This window comes from Lathamus discolor, chromosome 4 (assembly GCF_037157495.1).
Source record: "Lathamus discolor isolate bLatDis1 chromosome 4, bLatDis1.hap1, whole genome shotgun sequence".
Classification (NCBI taxonomy): Eukaryota; Metazoa; Chordata; class Aves; order Psittaciformes; family Psittacidae; genus Lathamus; species Lathamus discolor.
The window spans coordinates 4,142,531-4,169,538 of NC_088887.1; the positions used below are offsets into that span (position 1 = coordinate 4,142,531).

General features: G+C 41.2%; 1 protein-coding gene across 6 annotated transcripts in view; it reads left to right on the forward strand.

Annotated features, from left to right (window-relative positions):
* NSUN3 (NOP2/Sun RNA methyltransferase 3) overlaps positions 1 to 27,008 on the forward strand; it is a 97,095-nt gene that overhangs the window by 40,123 nt on the left and 29,964 nt on the right. For 4 of the 6 annotated variants that reach the window (XR_010612077.1, XR_010612078.1, XR_010612074.1 and 1 more), the window contains exons 12-18: positions 2,547 to 2,850; positions 4,353 to 4,535; positions 7,007 to 7,109; positions 11,283 to 11,384; positions 11,878 to 12,052; positions 12,960 to 13,127; positions 15,502 to 15,663. The gene's annotated coding sequence lies outside the window, so the exon portion shown is untranslated. The remainder of the gene's footprint in view (positions 1 to 2,546; positions 2,851 to 4,352; positions 4,536 to 7,006; positions 7,110 to 11,282; positions 11,385 to 11,877; positions 12,053 to 12,959; positions 13,128 to 15,501; positions 15,664 to 27,008) is intronic. The other 2 variants (XR_010612075.1, XR_010612073.1) reach the window with 2 other exon arrangements.

A 27,008-nucleotide genomic window follows, 5' to 3' on the forward strand; every position in this document is an offset into this window, starting at 1 on the left:
TCATCTTCTAAAGATGTTTAGTTTGAGCTTTGTTCCCTTCTGATTGAACCCCTGCTGTAATATGTAGTGGTTTCATATATCTCTTCTCAACACTAGGCCTATGTTTTCATAATATGTATTTATTATAAAAATGTTAAATATTGATTAAAACCCACTACTATCTAAAGGCTGTGTGTCCTGGCACAGCACTTATCTAGTGACTGTGGGTAAGTACTTCTGTTTTTAATCTGCTGTCTTCTGCAATGAAATCCTAATGGTCAGTTGTATTGAATCATTTTAATTGCACCACGATTTGTAACACAGCATTGCTTTAAATCCCACGTGCATATGGAAGTCTCCTGCTCTGCAGTCTCTGATAGAAATGCAGGCGTTTTTTCCACTGAGTAATGGGGCAAGATCAAAATATCCAGCACAAATCATTACTGGATACAGTCCAGCATCACCTGCAGGTATGCACTACACTAGAAAAGTCAGCATAAAACGAGTCACTCTTTCTGTGGCCTTCTTTCACCTCTTGTATCAGGTGAGCTCAGACCTGGGAGGAGGTGGGGGTGATTGCTTGTTCATTTGACTTTGTGATTGTTTTACCTGTGATTAGAAGACAGAACCTAGAGACATAAGCCCTAGATGTCTAACTCCTCAGGGTAGAATTTAGCAGATTACAGTGGCTGAGGACAGGGAGGTTTGTCTTCCAAGAGATGGATGTAACCAGAGCTCTTTTAGTAATGGCTCTTTTAGTTTGGCTCTGGCTAAGAAATGAGAAGTGGTCGTATCAGTTAAATAGCCAAAATGGCTTGAATCAATCTTGCTGCAGCCTTCATGTTGTTTTGCTGCAGGCAGACCCTGTGAGATTGTTTCAGCTCTCAGCATTGGTGGAGAACACATACCAGTCTCACTTTGCCTGGAAAACAAGAGGTCAGGATGGGATGCTGACGTAAAAAACTTCTGTATTCAACTGCTCTCCAGACAATGATCTGATATTCTTCTTTTGTGTTGCATATTCTACAAGGAAGTATATCTTAAACACATTTTTTGCTCTGTGTGTGTGATTTTTTTCTCAGATAGCATGCCTAGTGATTTATCTGAATCTAATGCACTTGTAAGGTGCTAGCTATTGTAATGAATAGAAGGCAACCCAACAGAGTGTTGCTGTTAGAAAAGAGGTTTGGTACTTCTGTAAGCAAGTCTCCTTTGTTACTTCAGATGATGAGTGTAGGAATTAACACACAAGATTAGATCAGCATTTCAGATACTCAAGTATTCTGTCTCCTTACACTCTTTTGACCCTGGATGCTTCACAGACACTGCGAAGTGTCTGTGTTGGTGATACACGGATGGAGAAAGTGGGTGGATTTTTGTTTGTGGGGTTTTGTTTTGATCCTAACTTTGGTGATTGAGGTCCACAAATTATCTGAGAAGTGATGGTTTATGGCCCTTCAAACTTAGGGAGATTTTGTTTTGCTTCCTTATTTTCAGCATGGGTTTGTATGTTTTTGAGAACCACACAAGTGAGATCTGCTTCTAACACCCTCATTAGGGAGGAGGAAATATTTTGTTTCCAAGAGTTTGCATTCTGTTCTTTCTTACTGCAAGCTTAAAAATAACAAGCTTAGAAATATTTCAAAGTTCTCTGGAGAATGGAGCCTGGTTCTGGAGGCTGATGGCCAGATTGTGCTACCAGGTATGACATGAATCAAGAATAACTCTGGCCGTTACTCCAGCATAACCAGGAGCAGAATGTGACCCTCAGTTTAGTTTCTGAAATGGCTTCTGAATTTATTAGAGCTATGCATCTCTGCAGGACTTTTCATGGCTTTGCTGCAGTGGTAGCCCGATGTAAATCAGATTTCCTTGCAGCTCAGAACAGTGCTAATTATATATGAAGCTCAAATAATTTTGGGGGTTTTGTATTCCTGGGACCACCGAGCCTTTTAAACAGCTTATCCTTCTGCCTGTGACCTGAAAAAGGGGAAAGTGTTTTACAGTAGTAATAAAGGGATTACATTAGATGAAGTTATTTTCAGTAGCTATAGCTGGAAGATTGAGAGTCAATTATTTTGGTCAGGTTCATCTTTAGGACACAAGCAGAGAAGAGGGTTGAGGCATTTATACTGTACCAGCAAAAGAAGATTTAAAGGTGCTGTGTTCGCACTGAGTACTTGGACCTTATCAGTGGGAACAACTAGTGAGGTCACTGATCATATTTTGGGAGCTCGAAAGTATTGCTTTGGTCTCTTTTGCGGCGCTCCTTGACCTGTTGGAGTCTTACTCAGCAGAGAAAGCAGGCTGTGTGGCTTTCATCACCTGTGGCAGTGAATATTTGGTTGGGAGAATAATGCTCAGGCTCCTGTTTGTATTTGTGTGTTTGAATTTCTCCTCTGTTACAAAACCTGCTCTGTCTGATTTCAGACAGCTTTCCAATATAGTTCTCTGCTGGCCCTGCCTGCACTCTTACATTTGTATGCAAGTTTTAGATGTAATTTCCCTATAATAAGATGCTAGCTGATATTTTCTCTCTCTCTTCTTCTTTTTAATACTACTTGCAGGATGTAGAAGACCAGCTTACCAGAAGTAGCTTTGCTATTTAAGAGCCCTGGCTTTATTCTAAGTGAAACTTAGCATCATATAAGACAAAAGATACTGCTGTTTCTCGTTTCATCTGCAGGGAGTGAAATTTTGCTAGAAGAAAGACATGCAATGGTATGTCATTCTGGTACCTATTTGTAAGAATTCACATCTCCCCTCATGCTTACTGAAAAGAAAAATGTCTGTTCTAAGAACGTGACAGCTGAATCGGTAACCTCTGCCTCTCAGTTACAACAAACGGATGATCGGATGTGCAGCTGGAAGGTAAGACTAAGGAAGCTCTGCTGATGTAAATCCACTGAGGAGCTTACTCCTTACTTATGTGTCCCAGTTAACTGTCTGCAAGACTTTGTCTATGTTTTGGCACCCTTTAGTTTTCTCATGAAGCAGCTGCTTCTTTCCCTGTGTTCATCTGTGTATCTAGTGCACTTTTATATATTAAAATTGTGCCTATTGGAGCACTGAACTATGTTTTCAATCAGAACAAAGTGAGTGGTTGATTCCTGTTTGACTGCGTGATTGAAATACCAAATCCTTCCAGGATGCAGTGGTGTCAGAGGAGCATTATTATGTTTTCAACAGTTTATATTATGGTGTGCCTGGAAACATACAATATTTTCCTTTTCCAGACCTTTTCCTTCCTTTCTGGGTACTGAAATGCATTATGAACTTGGCTGTTTACAGTGAGGGAATTTCTGTCAGGTTTTACTTCCCCTCAGAATCACAGAATCACAGAATCCCAAGGGTTGGAAGGGACCTAAAAAGATCATCTAGTCCAACCCCCCTGCAAGAGCAGGGTAACCTACAGTACATCACACAGGAACTTGTCCAGGCGGGCCTTGAATATCTCCAGTGTAGGAGACTCCACAACCCCCCTGGGCAACCTGTTCCAGTGCTCTGTCACTCTTACAGTAAAGAAGTTCTTCCTGATGTTAACGTGGAACTTCCTATGTTCCAGTTTACACCCATTGCCCCTTGTCCTATCACTGGATATCACTGAAAAAAGCCTAGCTCCATCATCCTGACACCTACCCTTCACATATTTGTAAACATTGATGAGGTCACCCCTCAGTCTCCTCTTTTGCAAGCTAAAGAGACCCAGCTCCCTCAGCCTCTCCTCATAAGGGAGATGTTCCACTCCCTTAATCATCTTTGTGGCTCTGCGCTGGACTCCTTCAAGCAATTCCCTGTCCTTCTTGAACAGAGGGGCCCAGAACTGGACGCAATATTCCAGATGCGGCCTCACCAAGGCTGAGTAGAGGGGGAGGAGAACCTCTCTTGACCTACTAACCACTCCCTTTCTAATGCACCCTAAGATGCCATTTGCCTTCTTGGCCACAAGAGCACATTGCTGGCTCATGGTCATCCTCCTATCCACCAGGACCCCCAGGTCCCTTTCCCCTTCGCTACTTTCCAGCAGGTCAACCCCCAACCTGTACTGGTACATGGGGTTGTTCTTCCCCAGATGCAAGACTCTACACTTGCCCTTGTTAAATTTCATCAAGTTTCTCCCCGCCCAACTCTCCAGCCTGTCCAGGTCTCGCTGAATGGCAGCACAGTCCTCTGGTGTGTCAGCCACTCCTCCCAGTTTTGTGTCATCAGCAAACTTGCTGAGGGTGCACTCAGTTCCCTCATCCAGGTCATTGATGAAAGTATTAAACAGCACCGGTCCCAGCACCGACCCCTGAGGAACTCCACTAGTCACAGACCTCCAGCTAGATTCTGCGCCATTGACCACAACTCTCTGCCTTCTTCCTTTCAACCAGTTCTCGATCCACCTCACTACTTGATCGTCAAGCCCACACTTCCTTAGCTTATCTATGAGGATGCTGTGGGAGACAGTATCAAATGCCTTACTGAAATCAAGAAAAACTACATCTACCGCTCTACCATCATCCCTCCACCTAGTCACTTCCTCACATCCCTCCACTCCAAGTTAATTCTGGCGGGTGAGTGCCTTTATATACTCACTTCTGGCACAAATTACAGTGGTCTGCTTTTTCAAAGAATGAACCTAAGAAGTGTAACCATCACTCAATCTGACATTCTCAAGCAAGACTGTCCAGTACCAGCTCAATACTTGATTTTGGTGACATTGATTCACCAGAGGTGATTGCACTTTGGTAAACAGGTCACCTATTTCTTCTTCAGTCATTCTATTCAACCACTTTGTCCTAGCAGTAGTGGCTGACAAATAGGGAGACATAAGGAGCTAATCTGAAAGAAATTAAAATGCAGCAGCCCTCAAAGAATTAGCTTACCTATGCATGGATTCAGCACACTGATGTTTGGTGAGCATCAGTTGAATTCCTCCACATCTGCACCTGATGGGGAGAAATCACAGAGTGAAGCAGGATGTTTTTCTATTGAGATCCATAACCTGAGTAAGAGTCATCCCTGCATTGCTTCTGTACAGCCAAACTGCTCTGTTAGCTGCACTTAGTGGTCTGTGGGGTATCCTGTAAATATGTTTCCCCATTTCTGGTCCCAATTGCTGTAAAGCAAAAGCTCTTTTCACTGAACTTGTTACTTGAGTTGATAATACCAGTGCAGGAGAGAAAAGAATTCCGTTTATTACACAGTATTTTTGGCTGTCAGCAAGAAATTCCTGTTTCTGGATGAATTCCTAGACTTACAGTCTATGAGAGGGTTAGATGCTGCTTTAGGTAAAGCCAAGAGAAGTACTGGGGTAAAATTGCTCAGGGAAACAAATCTGTCGTTTCTGGAGTTCTGTCACATAAGTCCCCAGAATCGAGCTACTACTTCCATAAGGATGACTTCCAGTGGCTTTTGTAATTAACAAGTTTTGTCGAGGAAAAGTTAAAGATTGCTCCACGCTTTTGGAGTTTCCCTGAAGATACTGGGTGAGGCTGAGGGGAGAGGAACAGTTTCTCCTGCCTCGGAGAGGACTTCAGTGTTCCTCTGCTCCAGTGTGGGAAAACAACAGGTTGCTAGCAAGAAGGTCTCAGACCCCCTCTGCTCTCAGTTCATTCTGAAAGCTGGGTGTCTTTGCATGCTTGATGATGGCAAAAGTTAGAACAGTCTCACTCTTCTAAATCCCTGCCCTGTTGCTCACCACTGCTTCACGAGGCTGCCCACTGCAGTTTCCAGTTTCTCTCATTACTGAAGTGTGGAATCTTACCAGTGATTTTAATCCCCCATGGAGTTGTTTAGCTGACACTTGGAGGGGAGCTGTTCCCTGGCTCAAGGCATTTTGAAGCAGAACAACAAAGTAAGGAGGTGCCTGTCTGACGTTCAGGTGTTGACAGAGTGCTTCAAATGTCTGGCATGACTATGCAGGGTTAAAAGAGCTTATGCTTAAGAACAGCTTACACTTTAAAACAATGGAATTTACATGCTTCAGAGGTTTCCTATCTCCTTATCTTGTCCATGAGGAATTAATAAGTTAAAGGCATTCTGCTCAGAGTGGTGGCTTGGTTGCATGCCTTTTACTAAGTAGCTGAGGCGTGAGGAGACTGTAGCTGGATATATTTACATAGATTGGAGCTTACAGACATGAACACTTCTCTTTTGATGCACTTCCTTTAATCCTCTGCACTCTGACTTATCCAGCAGGTGATAAAATATACCTGTCCGTTGCAATAAATTATTATGCTTTTATGTACTGACTTATCCCCTGAGATCTCCAAACACTTTGTAAACCTTTTGACTAACCTGTTGTGAAGGGAGAGTCTTTATTGTTATTTCCTACTTAAACAAATTGAGCAAGAAAGGAATGAAGTGATTTGGCCAAGGTTAGTGTGTGAGCTGCAAACGCTGGAGCTGTATCTAACATCCATTTCTAACTAGATATAGTGGTAACTCTCAATATGTTTTAGGTTGTTTTGATGTTGCTTTTTTTCTTCGGCTTAAAAGATATTGTCACTGACTTGCTTTTATCACTTTGGTGGTGGTGGTACTGGTGTTTTTTATTGTTGTTTAGCTAAGCATTAGGGACTTCAAAGATTTGGTTCATGATCTCGCAAAGTTAAAGTTTGGGTGACATGCTCTATTGTGTCCCTGCCCATCGCAGGGGTTGGAACTAACTGTTCTTAAGGTCCTTTCCAACCCAAACCATTCTATGATTCTTATGCACGTAGCAGCTCTCATCTGATGCTAAATATGCTTATGAGCAACAGCTTCATTGCCACATTGCCATAGAGTGCTTTGACTGTTTGAGATAAAGCAAAGGCTAATTTTACATTCTCAGAGTCCTTTCTATTTAGGAGTCAAGCAAGCTACTTCAGTAAGATATATGTATATAATATATAACTACACGTGCTATCTAAAAGCATTTTTAAGAATATAGAAAGACTTCTAGGCTTGTTAGACACAGAAGCCTCAAATTCCATTCATTGTTTTAAACAACACTACCTAATTTATTATTTTTCTTTAATTTTTGCCCATTTCAATGGCTGAGTCGCCTGTGGACTGGGAGAAACATTGTCATGGACAACAAGAGAACAAGAGAATTTGTCTGCAGATACTTCTAAGGCAACATCTGATCCTTCACTTATCTGTAGGTAAGTGTGTTTGTGGTAGCCCTATTAACCTTTGAGGGTGTTTCAGGTTTGTCTCTTCCATTAGCTAGTGGTGCAGCTGATGCAGTGGGTTTGTGTTTGTGTTTTTTTCATCATGTTGCCTTTATTCCTGTCAAAGAAAGGTCAGGAATTCATCATTACATAGTTCTATTAGAATTGCTCACTTGGGATCAAAGTAGAGGGAACCCAAATGGATCTGTATGTAGTTTGCAGCATTTCAAAAATGCTTCTGGAAATTCATGTAAAAATTGTGTGTTCTGGGCAAATTTGGGCACAAGGTGGAAGCTTGTTGGTGTATAACCTGGCGAATTGTAAGCCCTCTAAATACATTACTGAGCAGAGCCTCAACAGTTGCATTGCTTTTTAATGCCTATGTATTTAAATAAGTACTTAAGCCTACCGTGCCATCCTCAAACACTCAGCAAATGAACAGGTCCACTTCTTTCATCTTTTGGTAGTACTTTCTGTCAAGTGCTCCTATTCCATTTTTTCCCCAGTATAGATAGAAGACACAGTCTGCCTGTTTCCTGCATATAGATCAGGAAGAGGAGTAATGAAAGGACCATGACATTTCCTTTTTCCTTATTGATAAGTGAGAAACTTGATTAATTCCATACCACATCTATAAATACAGTGACTAGCAAATAGTGGTCCACTTTGGCTTGTTCACAGATGTATTTTTCATGAACATTTGTACAAACTTGGTATTTCTGTATGCTTTCACGTGTTGTCATTTTTAAACGTCATCACTGATGTTTGTTGGTTTGCTTTGGTTTGTTTTCCTGCACTTTTTCTTCAGAATGATTGATCTATTATAAATGAGATAAATATATGGAAAAGCTCCATGCTCTTAATAATTTGTTGATTCTTCTTCAGTTATTTCTTGATTCTGTTCTTATTTGGACTTCCCATCTTTCTCCCTTTCTTTCCCCTTTCCCCTCAGCCCTGATTAACTCTTCCTCCTACACAGCCTGTGTCCCATTCATCTGTAGTTCACAGGAAGCCAGAAGAAGCAGGACTGGAGGAGTAATTTGTAACTGTAATGCTTTAGTACTTGCCCTTCCTTGGCTGTCTTTGTTTTCCTCTGGAGACTACCTAGTGAGTATGGAAAAGAGGCAGAGACAGGGGAATACAGAATACAGAAATATCCCTGCCAGCTGAGTCCAGTGATTTTAGATGCCTGGAAGCCAATTGCTATGTATTCTCTTTTGGTATGCCAAAATGCTTTGGCTGAGCTCAAATACATGTATCATCAACTTCCTATTCCCCAAAGTGTAGCATAACAGATTTAGAGAATCTGCATATTCACAAGACATATACAGATAATTCATAAAGGTAATTTTAAAGTGCCACTGGCTTCTGCCTTTATTGTAGTCAATTCTGTAGCTGATGTTTCATGACTTTTTAGTACCAATGTAATAGTTTTCAACTCTAGAAGCAACTGGAGGACTAAAATCATATCTTAAACTACCACCAGCATACACATAAGTAATAAACGAGATTTTGACCTGTAGAAGAGGGAAGTACTGTATCCAGTCTGGTGTAGCTACATTTTATGGTGGAAGATAATTTGCTGCTCATGTCATAAGCAGAAACAGAGACTCATAAGGCAGAAATGAGTAGCACTCTCAAAATAAAGGCTGCCTTCATAGTCCTTGAACCCATAATATGGGTTCAAGAAACTGCCCAAGGGGTAAGTAGGAATTGGTAGGTGCAGGATACGTTATCACAGTGGTCCTGTGGTGTGTTTGCAGTGAGAAATGCAAACATGTTAAACTCGAAGGTAATGTTGCTTAAATAATTTGTGTGCTTCTGTATATACATTTACATAGCAGCAGCAGTTATTGGAACTGATACTGGATATTTATGGTGGTTTCCTTTGGCGTAGGGTTGTGCTACTTGTAATTTTGAGATGTGATGACATTAGACATTTCTCAAACGCATGCCAAAACAAGCAGCCCAGTAATTGCTTTTTTGCTTTTCCATTGTTCTCTTCTATGGTAACTGCTTTAATGCTGTTTGTGTTTGCACTGACTTATTTTCATCTGTAGTATTTTTTAAAAGCATAAAAGATACAAACAACTGATCGAGTACACTTGCATCATCCAGCAAAGCGTTGCACGAGTATTCCTTGGATAGCTTTTCTGAATCAATCATATTTATATTGCAGTGATCATCTAAAATAGGTTTCTGTAACAATGTCTTTTTGCTCAATGTGATACTAGACCAACAAAGTTACTGTCAAGAAAAACAAACAATTTGGCTTTCCTGAAAGTAAAATATTACAGAGGAAAAGCAGGTGTGCAGTCACTGGCAATTCTTAAAGCAGAGAATGAAACAGTGCAGATGGGTTTCACTGCCATCTTGGGAATGCTGTTCAGAGGCGTTACAGACAACAGCAGTACTCAAAATGTTCCCAGACACGTTCTGCAATCGAGGGTGAAAGCTACACAAGCTCTGCTTGGTGTGGATTCACAGGCTGTGCAAGGTCCTCAGACCTCTACCCTTGCACAGCCTTTGTGTAAGTTGGGCTCTTCTCTGGGAACTGGGTCATCCACCTACAGAGCTCAGTGCCACTGCCTGTTTCAGTGCTTTGTGTCCCCGTGGTGGGGTGTGTATTTGGTCCCAGGGAAGCACAGCAACTGTCTCTGCAAATGGGGAGCTATGGAAATTGGTGGTGGTGGTGGTGCCCCATAGCACACCTGAAGCACAGTGATGGGGAGGTGTGAGGGGCTGGCCTGAGCACTGCTTTCCATACTTGAAATAGCAGTCTGGAAAGAGCCTCGGCTTGTGCCTCCTTAACCAGGTATCTGGTAAGGGCCAAATTATGGTATGGTTAAATTCAGGTCACTTTACTGCTGGCGTCAAGAGATGTGTGTGGATCTGTGCCAGAAAGGGATCTTGTCTATACAGCCATATCATGCTAACGTTAGATATTACAATACACGGTTTATTACAATGTACTCCGAAGTTACTTCCCATCTGACCAATGCTCTAGAAAATGCCAGATTTTGAGTTTTTTCCTGATGGATATAATAACACTTTATCACCAAATATCTCAAATGCTAATCAAGGCACAAGAAACAATGAAGGAAACATCTCTTCAACTTAATCTAAATCAAAACAATCTGTTCAATTAACAAAACTGCCAAAGAATTTAGGAAAGTGGGATGCATTGCGAAGAATGCCAAGTTTTTCACCTCAGCATCACTGGTTTGTAGGTTGTTAAAGATAAGGAGAGATAGAGACTTTGCTAGATCTTTCCTTGCTTTTTGTTCTATGGAGAGATCAGCATTAGGACAGATGAGGATTAGATCTACTTATGAGGGGAGAAAATAAAAATGGGGAAAATCACTAAGGCAGTCTAGGGGTGTAGCAGCTAGAGCAGAATTTCCTTCCCCTGACAACTGAAGCTAGTCCACCCAATACAGGAGAGAGAAGAGTTACAGCATTTAAGGTTCAGCTCATGAGGTGGTAAGGATTGCTGATGCAGGATCTATCCCATCTGCAGGTAGCTTGGAAGTTGAGGAAGGAAGATCAGCCCATCTGGCCTCTGTTCACAGAGTCTTTTTGGCTACAGGCGTTGTATGTACATAGATAATTTGTGGATTTCCCCCAGAGAGAGCAGATCCATTTTAAAAACCCACTTGAGAACACAATATACACGGCACTGAGCTCCATCTGCTCCCTTATGCAGAGCTGTTCTGTAATGCTTTATCAACACAGCTGAAAACTATAATGGATGGGCCAATGACTGCAGGATGGTGGTAGTTGTTTTTAATAGGCACTTACATGCTTAACATCATGTAATTGTTAACGTAGGTTTTCTACACAGAAATAAATCCACTTATTAATAGAGCCTCTGGGAGAAAATTTCAAATAAGAAATAGTGATGATTTTCAACAAAGCTTGGTGGGTTTTTTTTTAAGGTGGAAAGCAAAAGATTTGCTGCTTAGCAGACTCAAGCCTCCTCTAAGAATTGCTTAAAATAGTAAATGCCATCCCTATATAAACAGAGTCCACTAGAAGTCATTGACTGAACTAGTACCTGAGGGACATAAATATGATATGCATATCTTTATTTGTCATTTAAGAGTCTCTTTGTATGTTAAATGGGATAGCTGATACAGAAATTACTCTGATCTTGTTTTCCAGCTCTATCTATCACTTCAGTCACAAGGAGCTCAGGCTAGCAGTGCTTGGAAGAAGGGTAGTACAAGATTTGAAGATCATAACCCTGGCCTGTTGGGTTTCATGGTGAGCTGGGCCATTCATACAGATTCGTTCAGATGCTTCTTTCAAGATACATTTACAGTATCATACAAAACTGGGCTACATACATGGTACTTTCTCAGAGCAAGATTAGAAGACTATGTGTGTTTTCCCATGGGACACTAAAAAAGCCCTACTGGCAAACAGAAGACCTGGTTTCAGACTTCCTGCAATATAAACAGAAAAGCTACACATAAAAATAAAATGAGCTGTACTTTACATAAAACTTGAAATAACCTTGGCTGGTTCAAAAGCAAATTTCACTACTGCTCATTTCAGAATTGAGGGGGGGTTTAGCAGTGATGAAAAAATCATACATGAAAACGGACAATCAATACTTACCATGTCATCAGCAAAAGCCTAACAGAGTATTAGAATCTGTGGTTTTCAGTCTGCTGGACTGCATACAGCAATAAATTTAACAGAAACCTTGATGAAAACTGATGACTATATAAACATCAAAATGCCTGTTTTCCAGCTGCAGAACTGTCATCGATTACATTTCCTCTTTTGAGGTGGAGATTGGATATTTAATCTTAAACCACACTTTCAGCTGTAAAATTTGTCTGAAATGAGGAATTACACCTTACCAGAAGTCATCACAATCTAGTGAAAGGGGCCAGTGGAATGAATCAGTATCACAGGGATGAAAGGTATGGTGGTGCGGCACCTGCATCCAGGTATGATTTGCCTCCAGGGAAATTTGAAAGTATGTTGTTGAATACGGGTGAAACATTGGCTGAGTCAAACAGCTCGAACATGGGTTTCAAATGCAGCATATCCATTTTGAACATGGTAAAACATCCCAAAAACGTAATGACAAAGAAATTGTTGACATGGGTTTAGCAGTTCCTGCTAAAATGTGTTCTTTATTTGCAGTGGTGGTTCTCTTAGCAAATGGAAGCTCCAGTTCTTCTCCCTCTTCTGGCCTAACTGAATTATTCTGATAATTTACCTGTTTAGGATTCTGTATTATTCATGCGAACAACTGCACCATGTTTATTAAAAGCAGAGAGCAGCAGAACCTGTTATAAACATTATTAACACTCTATTGACTGTTTTCATCACTTGGAAACTCATGAAATGATGTGTTAAAAACTATAACCTGTAGTCTGCTCTGGTAGGAGTGCTCCCATTAGATCCATGCAGTTTCAGTCCAGCTTATTCTTCTGTCTGTTTATATGCAGACATAACACTTAACAAGTGATAATGTGTAAACAAGAGTATGCTTTGTGCAGATAAATGGACTCCTACTGTTGAACAAGTCCTTAGGAGTTTGCATTAAAAATAAATACAGATGCAAACTGGAATACAATATTTATTTTAACAGCAGGACTTTATCACTGGTAGCATTCCCTGATGTTTCCAGGATTAAAGAATTGGCTTTTAAAAGAGATTCACTAGTCCAGAAATTGAAAACAGTTTAAACCTTTTGTTAATAGCACCAAAGGGAAAGATAATAACAATTAGCAGATCTTCACAGTATCAAGAAATAACATCTACATTAACTGACTGAGAATTGCTGGTGTTGTGCAACCAAGTCTGTTTACTCACTGACAGGCATAGTCAGATGAAAGAAAAGAGGCACAATGATTTCCACTGATCTCAGCATATCAAATAATACTGAGGAGGTTTTCCTTCAAGACACAAAATGAATTTGGATTCTGTACTCCATTGGAAATGCAGAGGAGAGAAGTACAAGTATCAGTAGGCTGTTAAATATTTTCAGTAAGTGCTTCTCATTAATTCCAAATGTGCTTAAAAGAAAACTTATCAGAGGTTCAAAAAAACCAGTTCCTGACAGCATCGTATCCCTAAACTTGCCTTCAGCAGTTACCCTTAAATGCTGGACTCAGTCCTGTTTCCCTCACCCTCCTCCCCTATTGGTTTTTTATGTGCTTTAGGTCAGAGAGGGAAATACGAGGTTCAGGGGAGCAGTACTGGAGAATAAAATACTGTTTAGCTCCAGGTTCTAGATCCAAGTCAAGTTCAGACCGCTAAAAGTGGCCTGGTGAAGAGCTTTCAAATAATAATGAGCAAAGCAAGGAGAATACAGCAAGAAATCTTCACAAATATTCCTTTGAATAAAAGATGCACAAATTTTCCTGTTTGGTTCGCTTCTGCATTTAAAGTGTTATAGCAAAAAGGTAAGAAAAATAAAAGCCCTGGAAACACCTGGAAAAGAGCTAGTTTGACTGTGCTTACAATGGCTATGATTGTGGATTTTATGAGACCACCTGTTTAAGGATGTTTTCTTTTGCACAGTCATCCAGTTTAGTCATTCCATGATTTGGGCTACTAGTCAGAGAGTGAGAATGTTAAATGTCTGAATGAATACCTAAGGAATAGTTTTGAGTGAGGTCGTATATTGTGATGGGTTTTTAAATAGGTGTGAGCTATAATGCTGAGCAGAAACAAAATTCATGAAGAGTCACTTGTAACAGCAACATCCAAGCAGTAAATCCACTTGATAAGTTTCTTATTGCTCATCATCTACTCCAGCTTTAAGAAGCTAGAGTTCATTTCTTTGAAGTTCAATATCCAGATCACATAAGGTAACATCACAGTTGTGTGAAAGATAAACTTGTAGAAGCAGTTATGGGATTCATGGGTTCAAAGGTCACTTTTCCTTATTTCTCAGACTGAATATGTAACTTCTCTACATCTCTTGCTGTTTCAACTGTCCCTTTCCATCAAAGGGAATGGTAATATCTCCATGGTATGAAAGCAGCATTGCTCTTATAATCAGTTAAGCCTGTGCAATGCTTTATACTTGTTTGGCTTTCTTCCATCACAGTACCTTGGAGAAAAGTTTTCTTCTTTTTAGTGGCACAAAGGCAAAGAAGGAATTTAGTGGACTGGCAAACTAACGTATCCTCTTATGGTGGCTCTTTCAAAATAGAGCAGCAAAATTATGTGCAAGCATGCTACATAAACTAAGTTTGCACTGCAAATTGCAAATTATCCTTATTAGAACTTACTTTTGCTGTGAAAACTACTCAAGTTGCATATTCTATTGTTCAAAATCTGACCACTCTTATATTTTGAACACTCAAGGGTATGTAGGATATAGAGGAGTATCTTGCATACAGGAGACCTAATTTACTACAGCAATGACAACTTGTTCTTAGAGACCTCCTAAAGAAGTCTCTGATGCTTCCCAATGGAGAACTATTCTACAACACCAAGATCACTCCAGAAGGTTTAGAGTTGAAGCCTGTTAGGCAGCAGCTGTCCGAGGGAAAGGGAGGGAGCTGAGTCAGAACTGCTGACTGAGATCTTTCTTGCTGCAAATTTTCTTATTGTAAAGTGAGTCCTGGAAATAATGGCACTGGAGCTAGTGGGACTTCTCACATCCCATTGGTATATAATTCTCCAAGTTATTATTTTGTCAAGTATTTGTGTTACTAAAGCATTTCATAACATACCTGCCTTAGACTTACAAAATCTCAGTGATGCTAAAGGCAGACTTCCCAGCCATCTCTTTATCTCCAGTTCACACTGAATATTCAGGGTAGTAAGTTCAGGCTCAACAAAAAAGTTGATTAAGACAAGGGGCTCTTTCTGCAAAGACCTTGCCCAGAAGACTTGTCTCCTCTTGGAGGGTTGGTAGTTGAGCATTGTGGATGATGTTGACCACTGAAAGGGGTTGATCAGGAGCTTGCCAGTTGAGAACTCTTGGCAGGCAGGGAACGGGGCCAGCTGGCTATAAAGCTCTGAGGGAAGTGGAGAGTGAAGCTGAGAAGTGCAATGTGGAAGAGGTGTATGGCAAAGTACTCCAAATCCTAAATTTGCAAGCACAATAGGGAACTTCAGGAGTGGTATTCAGCTGTTGTAGTTCTATCTAAATATGGTTATTTCTTGAGCTTTATGAAGAGAGAATAATGAAGCTAAAGTCAGGTGCAAAGAGTTGGTAGAGAGCTGGGTGAAGCATTGTAAGGGGCCTCCTGTACCTTGCTGGGAGCTGCATTTAACTTGGCTTTTGCCCCTGCCATAGCTACATTATAGGTATGTCTGTGTTAGCCATGTACTTTGTTTATCCCAGCTGTGCCTTGTTGACTTCACTTTCCAACTTGACCTTATGCTTGCTTTATCACTACAGAATTGCCAATTAATAGCTCAACTCAACTGATCCTGGTTACAGCCTCTGGACCTGCTCTGCTATCCTTGGGTGGCTACTGTGTGCCTGAGCCCTTACTGGTTTAGTCTTAACATCTGACTCCACTTCCCTGGTAAAGCAGACGCCTCCTTGCAGCCTGATAAGGTAAGTCACAGTGCCTATGACTTTGGGGAAGAATGTGTTCAATTTGGGGAGGGGGGGAGGCTAAATGCAGTTGAATGATAAAGCCATTTTGTGAATAGACAGAATTTCTGTACCTGAGGTATTTGCTGGTGGGGATGGTGAAAATCAATGTATTAATGAGAAGCCTTGCAGGTTAATAGCACGTTAAGACAATGAGCATCCATGGAGTCTGTGCCATCTTAATTGGGTGAGCTTAGACAGAAAGCTGTGACTTGGGTCGTGACAAGTCCAGGGCCACATCTGAAAGGCAATGGGAATGTTTCTGCTAAGATAATCTAGGGGAGGATTTTACCCTGCAGAACTCAGCAGATGCATATGCTGTTAAAAGGCTTAACTACAAGGCTTTCTGTTTTGTTCTCTTCATTCCCTTAGTAAAGTGCAACATATGGTTAACTTTTCTGTTGTATCATGGTCTGTTAATGAAGCAGACACTTGGTGATAATTATACTTCCGAACTCCCTGATTTGGCGAGCTGATCTATCAGTATTCCGGGGGATTGCAAAGGTCTATTTTTCGTTTCCTTAGTGCTCATCATGCATGAAAAGCAGCATATTTGGATTGGTTGGCAGTTGAAAGTTGAATTAAACATTTCAGAAGCTGGAAGAACTTTTGAAGACATTGTTTTTATTGTTCGTGGGTTTTGGTGGGGGTTTCATTTATTTAATGACAGCATAAGCAAGTTTAGTATTTCATTTGGATGATGCCAGCTGTCCATTGTGAACGTAGATGATGAGCCAGTGGAACTACACGGCTGCCTTGAGCAAATACGTGAAATAGAAGTGTGCTGTTACACATCCTGCAGGTGCCTCTGCTGTGGGAATCCATTCGCTCAGAGGACATTTAGCTGATATATTGTACAGCTGGTCAAAGAAAGAATGCCTGTAGGCTATTTGAAAGTTTCCACAGGAAATGCTTTGGAGTTTGCTGCAAAATGTTATTTGATAAAATTAGGCTAATTTTGCAATCATCTTTTCAGACTGCTCCTTCCAGGTCTCTGCCTTTTCTATTCAATTTGCCTCTTCTTTCTATTTTTTATGAAATACACACAGTAAATGTCTTAAGGTTTTTATTTAAAGAGGCAGATTTCCCCCCTCTTCCCCCCATCACAGGACTCATCTACACAATATCTTTTGCTCTGTAGCAGGAAGCCAGAGAGATACTAGGAGCAGGCTATGCTGACTTCAGTAAAGCAGAGGGCACAAGGTTAAAAAATGTGTTGCCGAATCTGCTTAATCCTTTGATTCAGGTGGACTTTTGATTACTTTGCTTCACTCCAGGAAGCTTTCCAGCTTACTGCTGCTGCTTGCTGGAGGATGGCTCTTTTCCTCCTCACTTTTTGTGATTACCTTTCTGTCTAGTCAATGCCATTTCTTGTGGACACGCTCTCTTAGACTAGAATACCCTGGAGAATGTGCTGGGAAGCTGTGCGCTTCTGAAAACTGGAGTGCTAGAGGAATGTGAGATCCTCCACACCCTGGACAAGGGTTGCTTGGATGTTTTTCAGTAACCTTTTGTCACCTAATGACTAAAGAGACAGGGAAGATGTTTGTCTTATTCTCAGAGTGATACTGTGAAAATAAGCTGCTCATTTGGAACTATGATGTTCCACAGGTTGGTAAGAACAAAACGTAGGTCTGTGATCTGTTTGGTATGTGCAGTGTTCATCAGCTGCCAGCCCCCTTCTATCTTATTCTCAGAGAGGCTGGAAATGATTTTCTCAAGCCTTATGGAAATGCCAGGTTTTCAGCACAGGGTAGGCCTAGAAAGAACACATAAATTTGCACTAAGTGGTAAGTGGCCAAGGAAGTACTTTCAGCATGGTATCACTTTGTGACTTTTGACTATAGCCATTGCCAGCACTTAAGTAATGATGCAATTGAATTGTTTGCACTCCGACTCCTTGGGTCTTTGCTAAGTGTATGCCACTTCTTGCCCTAATGTTCTTTAATCTGAAAAAATATTTGGTTTTCCATTGTAAAAGCCATTTCTAGATTTCTATTCCGAGGATACTTCATACACAATGATGGTTTAAACGACTCTATGATAGCAAATGTTAAGGGTTCTGCAGCTTTTTCTGTGCCACTCTGTACTCTGCTAATTACAAATTGCAATGTACTCTGCTAATTACAAATACACTTCAAGGACTGCAGATTAAAGTAATGTAATATGTTCTTTCCAGCTTCAATTTCATCAGAACAATTACACATGCTTTCAAATCCTTTTGTATTCAACAAAGTAGATATGTTCTTAAGAGCCATTGAGTTTTGCGTGACTTAAATGTGTGCCTGAAGTTAAATGCGTTCATAAAAGCCTTGAATAGAAAGGAACACAGTCAAAGCTGTCATGCAGCTTAATTGAGAGCAGGTTGGTTGATGAGGATGGTGCAAAGCACAGACTCTTGGAGACCACACTGAAGAAAAGAATTACAAAGGCCACTAGCATCATCAAAACTTTAAATGCAAGAAAGCTTTCTCCCCATCCTCAGTCTAATCCTGGGGGCAAAGCAAGTATTGGCAGGGGCTGGAAGAGGAGGAAAGGCTGGTGTGAGGAAGAGGCAGTGGCTACATCAGATTGCTTTGCTTCTGATGTAAGGAAACACAGGACTGCACAGAGGTGGGTTTTTCAGCACCATCATCCAATGTGGGATGCAACTGCATGCGTTTTTATATTGCTGTTTTATGAGACCTGATGATTCAGATCAAAGTAGAGCAGTCTTCAAAAGCTCACAGAATCAGCAGCCAATTAAATATGGAAACGGAGAGGAAACCGGTTATGTGATGTAGCTGACTTCCCACATGAGGCTTGGGGTGCAGTATTTTCCCATGAGTGATTTCAATGATTACAGTGAAAAGAAAAATCCTTACATTTGCAAGGATCCTAAGGAGCTCTGACCTAGAATCAGTGAATGAGATAGGGAGACAATGTGGATTTTAGGGAGCTGTTCTTAATTCCTATGGGTGGAGGGGAGGAAATGTCAGTACCTCTCCATGAAATGGTTCCAGCCCGGTAAGAAAGCCCAGCTTGATCTTGTCTAAATGTGGGGATAGAAGATGATGTGAGGAAGATCCTCAGTGCCTTATTAAGCGCTCGGGTACTTGTAGAAGGGAAAGGTTATGCAAATGAGTCCCTTGTTTTCCTAGGCTGCTGACACAAAGCACTGATGAGATTTGGGGAGATGTTTTAAATTAGGAACTTTGGGAAGAGTTGACAGTTGCAAGAGGGCACTGAGGTCACCCAAAGGCATCTGGTAGCACTGTCACTCAGTAGCACAAAGGCAATTTGCAAGTGGAGGGTAGGACAGAAAATTGAGCCGCCCTGGAGAAGGAATAGATGGAGGTCACAGTTGAACCCTCGAGAAGTAGCAAGGTTACAGATGTGAACGACATCAAATTAGGCACGGGGCCAAAAGAACACCTCGGAAATGCTGGTATGCACAAATGCTGATAAAACTTTGTGTAGGTTCTGAACTTAAACATACACCAAGTCAGCAAAATTTACAGGAGAGAAAAAAAAAAGGCACGTATTGAGGGCTATGTTAATTAGAGGTCTTCGGCTGACAGTGAATATAATCATCTCTGTATATTGGGGCCTCTGTTTTCAGGATACTGATTCCATCTTTTCTCCCTTGCCTGTGTCCTTGTCGTGTGTGCCCCCCCCCCCATTTTCTGTGTATTTTTAGGAGTATTCAGCCCATGGGTATAATTCCTTTTGTTTCTTACTATTTGTTTTGTCATCTCTTTTCCTGACTGCCAGCACAGGCTTTGCTGATACCTTGAATTTTAGTGATTGATATTGGGGGAAAAAACCTAGAAGTTGCTAACGTATAAAATACAGGGGGTCTTCTTACTTTGTCCTTTACTACACTGACCTCAGCACATGGTGGTATTTTGGTACACCAGCTGAAGGCCTACCTGTCTAGGGGCAGCTGGTTTGTAAAATGGGGTGGTGTTTCAAGGACAGACCTTTATGGTATGCTAAATAGTCAAACAAATCAACCAACCCGCTCCTTGGTACAACGTGACACAAAATGAAACACAAAGAAGTAAGAGAAAACAAAGCTATGATCTAAATGCTGGAGTGTAGTTGTGTAGTAGCAACACTATGGGTGTTTTTATTCTGGTTTGTTGTGGGGTTTGTTTGGCTTGCTATTTATTAATTCCTCCTCTGGGTACTCAGAATCTGAAATAGTCTTTAAAACTAAATCAGCATGATCTAAAGTGCTCTTCCTGACTAATTAACCTTAATCTAGTGATATGGTCGGTGTTCACAGCACTGAAATTCCTCAATGCAGGAATGTACACAGCTAGAGATGGGTTCGATCCAAACCCCAGATCTGGGCATCTCTATATTTTAGGGCAGTGAGGTATGTGGCACAGCCTTCAGAACTGAACAGTCGTTCTTGTTTACTCAGGTAAACCTCAGATCCAAATCCAAGCAGAATGTGAGCCGCTCTCCCCCCCAGGTGTTATATTAGAAATGCTGGGCTGCAACAGTAGGGATGAAGTGGATAAGAAAATCATGCTGACATCAAAGCACTTTGCTTTAACACGCAAACACCTTGGAATTCAATCTAGCTAAAACTTTGACATGGCTACAATAATATTTCTACAAAAGACTCCTCACTGAGCAATTAGGCATTGGTGCTTCTTGGCTACATTATGAACCTTGATGCTCACAAGGATGATGCAAAAAAATATAGACTATAATGTACGTGTGGAATAGCTAGAAACGAATGAGATTGCGGGAGAGATTTCTGTGTAATGTTCTCATTGCATCAGGACTAGTTACTTTCTGGGGGAATGCAGAATTGCAGCAAATTCAGTACTTGGTGAAAGCTTCATGTATGCAGTTACCTGACAGCCCTTCCACTCCCTGGATCTCTATTTCCTGGCCCTTTCTTGGGCTACCATTCAATGGCAGTAGCATATGAGGTTATTTGCAGGTCCTGTCGTCCTGTCAGGTATTCCCACTGTAGCCTGTTGCACTGGTCCTCTGCCTTCTTCTCCAAGCCTGTCCTGTCTCAAGTTTCCCTTGTTTTTAATTCAAGTAAGTTATTTGGTGACATGGACTGTGTACTTTTGCCATATATATGAGTATGCCATATGTTTGCACTTTTGCCATATGTGTGGGCCTACGTCCCTCAGTAGTTTGCTCCAGTATTACTCGACAGAGTTGTATTGTGATTTTTGTGCTCATCTACAGAGCTCTCACTTGTTTTCCTTTAGGGATTTGATAGCATGCAAAGGTGCTAATTCCTTAAAAGCTGTGTAGGAGTAAGTCCATGGAAGTAAGGTCATTGGAAGTGGACAGCTGGAAAATCATAAAGAAGTCAGACAGGTTTCTCCTTAGGTAACCACTTGCACTATCATCCACAGTGCTTGGGGCTTCTACCCCTTAGTGCTGAGCACTGAGCTGCAGTGCTGCCTCGTAAAGATTAAGGAAGTGTTTTCCTATAAACTCGAGACTATCAGTGTGTGCCAGCAAGCGTGTGAGTGTTAAACCTGAGGGGCTGGGAACACAGGTGCGTGTCCCAGGAGCTATGCATGGCGTGAATGTTAATACTTCTAGTTTCTACTCTTTAAACAAAGTGTGTGTGAAGGGATGTGCGAGGGCTTTTTCCAGCTGCTGCACTAAGGTGTTTTGCACGCTGTGTATGGTTAATGCCATTACTGGAAAAAGTAACTGATAGACGTCAGATGGGATTTGTCATTTGGCTGTATCCTAAGATGTCAATGCTATAAACTGTCTAAAACCTCATGAGCTGGAGGAGTGTTCAGATTTGTGAGGCCAAACTTCATTAATCCTCTTTTCCAGTTTGTTCCTATAGTCCAGTGATTTGTGATTCCCCCAAGAATGCAGACTGAACAGCTCTTTTTACAGGAAAAGGCCTATAAAGAGAGAGAAGCCTGGACCTGAAGCTGCTATGTTACATAGTTTAGGGAGGAAAAGGTGCGGGAGGCTGGTCCTGTTGCTGTTTTTCTCAATGCAAAGGTTCAACTTCCTTGACAAATGATGGACACTACCTCCAAAATTGGAACTCTGATCCCAAAGGGGCCCTGTGTTATTATAACATAAAGAATGGTTATTAAACTGTCAGAGGGTTAATAGTTTCATCTTAATAATCTTGATAGATGGTGCACATTTCGCTAGTGCTCCCAAAGCCCACAATGAGCTTTAAAATATTTTACTATTGGCTTGCCCTTCATTTCCCAAGGAAGTCTAAGGAGAAGTCTTCTTGCTAATAAATTCTTTATCATAACTTAGCTGGTTTTCCCCTTATAGAAGGGAAATATATCCTTTACTCTGCTGTCTGATTAATCGGTCTAATATTATCAGGAAAATTAAATTCTCTGCTTTATCTAGGAAGCTATTTAAAGAGGTCTGAGTAAAATCCCAGCCCATGAGCCTGATGACTTTATTAACTTATTACTTTTTAAGTGATTTCTGTCTGAAGGATTCCTTTCAACTTTGAAGCCCAATTTGTCTTTTGTTCTCGGGATTTCAGCATGACAAATGGGATGTCAGATATGACTTACTGTAAGACCATAAGGGATTTCTATAGGGTAGCTTTTACCCTTACCTCAAAATGCTCTGTATAAGGTAACCTGTCTGGACAATTTCAATGGACAATAAAGCTGGATGATTTTGATGGCCAAAACAAATATCTCAACAGCTTTACAACAATCAAAGTAGCTACACTTGTAACAGAAGTAATTCTTAAGATAGCATGGGCCATTCAGTGAGAAAGAAAGTACCAATAAAATATAGGTGTGTATAGATATGCATGGGAGTCGACAGCAGTCATGGAAATGGCAGTATACAACTCAGGATTAAAACGAAGGACAGGCTTGGCAATTTCAACACAATACAGGCAAATGCTTTGCTTCTCTTTCTTTGGACTTGCACCAGAAAACGAACATATCCCCAGATGTGCAGAGCTGACAAAGATGCACAAGCATTTTGATTTTTATATATCTTATGTACTTTCTAAAACCAGTGTATGCTGAATCCAGCAACCAGGTGGAGGAACTCTGCTAATCAATTCTATTCTAGCCTCATCACTGATGAAAAGGGCAGCAGTTTGCAGTCAGGTAGGACTATGAATGCTATAAATCTTCGTGCTTGAGATCACAAGCCAGTTTGCAATAGCCTGTGTTTAGGAGGAAATGTTCTCATAGGTTTATAGTATTGTGAAGTTATGTTGTGGAACTTCTTGTGCTTTCTGGTAGTGACTGTCTGATATGATAGTTCTGCTACAAGGGCAACACTTTTGTCCTGCCAATTTTTCCTGCACACAGCTCCTAAACAAGATGGGAGATTATAGTGACATGCCCCGTGAAGTGAGTTGAATATTGTGCTTCCTGCTTTAGCTGCAAATGGGCTTGTTATCTCATTGGATCTCTACGCTTGTGTTGTTATTCTTTCAACTAGTATTTCAACATGAATATCCTGCCAATGGTTACAGGGAAGTTACTGGAGTTAGCAGCTTGCTGCTCTTTATACAGAGTTGCCATGGCATTCCAAATAATTCAGTGGTAAGAAAACATTAGCCTGGAATATTTGAGGTTAGAAGGGACCTCTGAAGGTCATCTAGTTCAGTGCCTCTGCTCAAGCAGGATCACCTGCACAGGCTTTCTAGGGCCAGTGGCTTTTGAATGTCCCCAAGATGGCATGCTCCACTACATCTCTGGGCAGCCTGTGTCAGTGCTTGGTCACCCTCACAGTAAATAGGTGTTTCCTGATGTTCAGATGGCACCTGTGTGTTTCGGTTTGTGCCCATTGCCTCTTGTCAGTGGGCATCACTGCAAAGAGCCTGGCTTAATCTGCTTTACACACTCCCTTCAGGGTGGTGTAAACAGCAAGAAGTAGGATGAAAAGAAACAGCCTCAGGTTGCATCAGGGCAGGTTTAGATTGGATATTAGGAAAAAAAATTCTTCACTGAAAGAGTTATCAAGCACTGGAGCAGGCTCCCCGGGAAAGTGGTTGAGTCCCCATCCCTGGAGGTATTTAAAAGATGCATAGATATGGCACTTAGAGATAGGATCTAGTGATGGACTCGGCAGTGTTAGGTTTATGATTGGATTTAATGATCTTAAAGGTCTTTTCCAACCTGAATGATTTTCAGATTCTGTATTCTATTACATATATTGATAAGATCTCCCTGAGCTTTCTCTTCTCCAGGTTGGGCAATCACAGATTTCTCATCTTTTCCACATAATAGCCCCTGATTCTCCAGTTCCTTAACCATTTTAATGGCCTTTTGCAGCTCTCCAGTAGCTCCATATTTCTCTTCTATTGGAGAGCCCAAAACTGGACTCCAGGTATGGGCTCACCAGTGCTGAGCTCTGCTCACCTCCCTCAGCCTGCAACAACACTCTTGCTAATGCTGCTCAGGATATCATTAACCTTCATTGCTGCAAGGGTGTGTTGCTGGCTCATATTCAATTTAGTGTCCACCAGGACACCCAGGTTCTTTTCTGCCAAGCCGCTTCCCAGTTGGTAGGCTCCCAGCATATGCTGGTCTACACGGTTCTTCCTTCCCACTTGCAGGTAATTCCTCCCCCAGTACAGGAGAGATATTCATTGGCAGCTGGTCAGCTTTCTCGGTTCTTCACACAAGGCATTGAGGGATAATTTGCCATTTACTAAAGCAGGGTAAATTATGGCAGTAATGCAGACAACAGCATAGTGTATGCTATAAAGTTTGGAGGAAGACATTAAAACAAACGTGAAAGCCTTTTATTGATTGCCTAAAAAGGGGATCTAGAGATAAAAAATAGCTACAGAAATGGAAGACAGAAAATACAAATGCTACAGAGTTCTGTTCTTGGAGACTCCTCAGTTACAGTTCACTGCTTTCTTTTCAGTTTTAATGCTTCACAATAAATCAGATTAAACACTCAATATTTGTACATAACAATTTGAAATGCATGCTTTTATAAGATTAAGTGTATACTAGAGCATGGAGAAGGTCATCCATTAGTTTTGTTAATAAGTTTGGCATAGATTCAGTGGTCAGGCATAACTATTTACGATACACGCTTGAGGGGAATGCGGTGTGGGGATGGCCATGGTGCCACTGCCTTATCTGTAAGAAAAGGACACTGAAATATCCAAAACCTCACAAAACACCAAGTCTGGACAAGTATCTTCTGGTAAAAGTTGAAACAAACCGACACGTATTCTGTCCTTCACTGTCAACATGACAACTCATAAGTGTTCTTTTTCTCTGCATCTTCCTCCTGTTATTATCACCCTGTCTGAGCTAAATGACCTGTGACAGATGACAAATGTAGGATTGTTCATGGGCAAGTATCACACTCCAAACTGGATGTATTGTGAGAGTAGCCTGCTGTGCTGAAGCTTAACACAAATGCAAAAGAATTCCCTTCTTCAGTCTGGGATAAGTCTTCAGTAGTTAATTCAATTAAGCACAGGGTGAATCCTCATTGTGTTAGGCTTTTTTGATTGAGAGATTGGTTTCTGTGACTTTATATGAAAGGTATCAGCAACAGGAACTGACTGGTGAAATACGTGATGTCAAATGGGATTCAGTACTGTACTCAACACAGTATAATCTTCCTGGCTTTCGCGTTTGATTCCCTGAGGTTTTGGAGATATTTCAAATGTTGATCTTCAGTGTGGAAGTTGGATGCTTGCCTCTTAAGCTGAGGTTGCAACAGCATCTTTATTTAGAACTGAACTTAAAAAGGCTTGAATGCTACCCTGTCATGGAATGGTAGCAATTTTCTTTACTTTAAAGAAAGGAAAGTGAAGGGGAAAAGGTAGGGCCACATTCAGTCTTCAAATATAGAAAACCATCTACAAAGAGGAAAGTAGTAGTTGTCTTTGTACTCATGGTGGATAGCTCAGGAAGCAGTGGGGTTTATGCTGCCCCAAGAAAGACTGATCTACACACAAGGCCAGAGCTTGTTTGTGTGGGTTGTTTTTGGGGGGGTTGGGGAGGTGGTGTTATTGTTTAATGATGAGCTTTATGGAGCAAAGAACAGTTTGGGAAGTCTGTCATGAATGGGCTAAATATAATGGTCCTGTGTTCGTACTGGAGGGGATGAAGTCAATGCTTCTTAAAGTCCCTTCCACCTATATTGTTCTATAAACCTGTGGCATCATTGGAGCTGGGCACGTAGTGAACTCACTGCCAGTTACATTTTTCTCCATGTAAGGTAGCATTTTGCTCCTGCACAGAATTGATAACGAGTCCTTCCTTGTGAGGCCACCTTTGATTCTTTTGCAGGACATCAGTCTGGTGGCAACCTGCCATTTCCTAGGAGCACTTGGATAAACCAAAAGTAGTGCACCTTAGCTGTAGTCCCTGAATTTTGCAGCCCTTTCTGCGTTGTTCAAGTGTTACAGTTACTGAAAGGTGAGGCATATTCTTTTGTTAGCGAGTTCTTCTTTTTATGTGCTGCTTTCAAGCTCTGTGTGGGTTAGGCAGTTTCATTCCTTAAACTGATGCTATTCTCTCCTCTCCATGTAAAACCAGCGTTTGTTTTATCGCTGGTGTCCTGCATGCCTCTGGAATGGGAGTCTCTGATGCTATGGTGTTCCTCCTTTCTGTCAGAGATGGTTGGAACAACAATGGCCTCAATTTAGTTCTGTTTCCTTCTTATCATTCCATGTAAATATTGTTGAAATCTGGGGGCAGGAGAGTGATTTGTTAGAAGGTAATGATAACAGAATGAAAAGATAAGGTAGTTTAAAGGCAGAGTTGAGGCAGAGTTACTCATCTTGTCCAAGGAGTATTCTCCAGCTGCTCCTTGAAATCAGGTCTGTGTCATAAAATTCCTATTCATTTCTATATTTGCTTGTTTGTTATTTCTGTGTCTGGTAGCTCAATGGATGTTGCTGGGGTTTGGTTTTATTTTGACCTGCTGAATTCCTTGTTATTATCCCCTCTTAGAGTACTTTGCTTGAAAAGAATGCAAGACGTGCACTTCCTGACCATTTTTAGCAGCTTGTCAGTGCTAATCCCAAGAATCGTGTTGCATCTTGTCTCTGCCAGCAGCATCAAATTACAAATTGCTTTTACAACAAATTCAAGAGAGCAAGTGAATATTTTACACAACAGCTTGGGTTTTCACTGAGCAGAAGTGGTTTGCTTTGCCATACTTTACTTTCAACACCTCAGCTCAGCTGAGGTTTGCATGGATTTACATTGGGAAGATAAAGGTCTTCAGCTCTGGAATTCATTTTCTCTCAATTTCATTTTCTTTTGACCAAGTCTGTATCTGATGGCCAGTGCTGTATGGCTCATAGCTCTGTTGGTCAGTGGTTTGCATATATT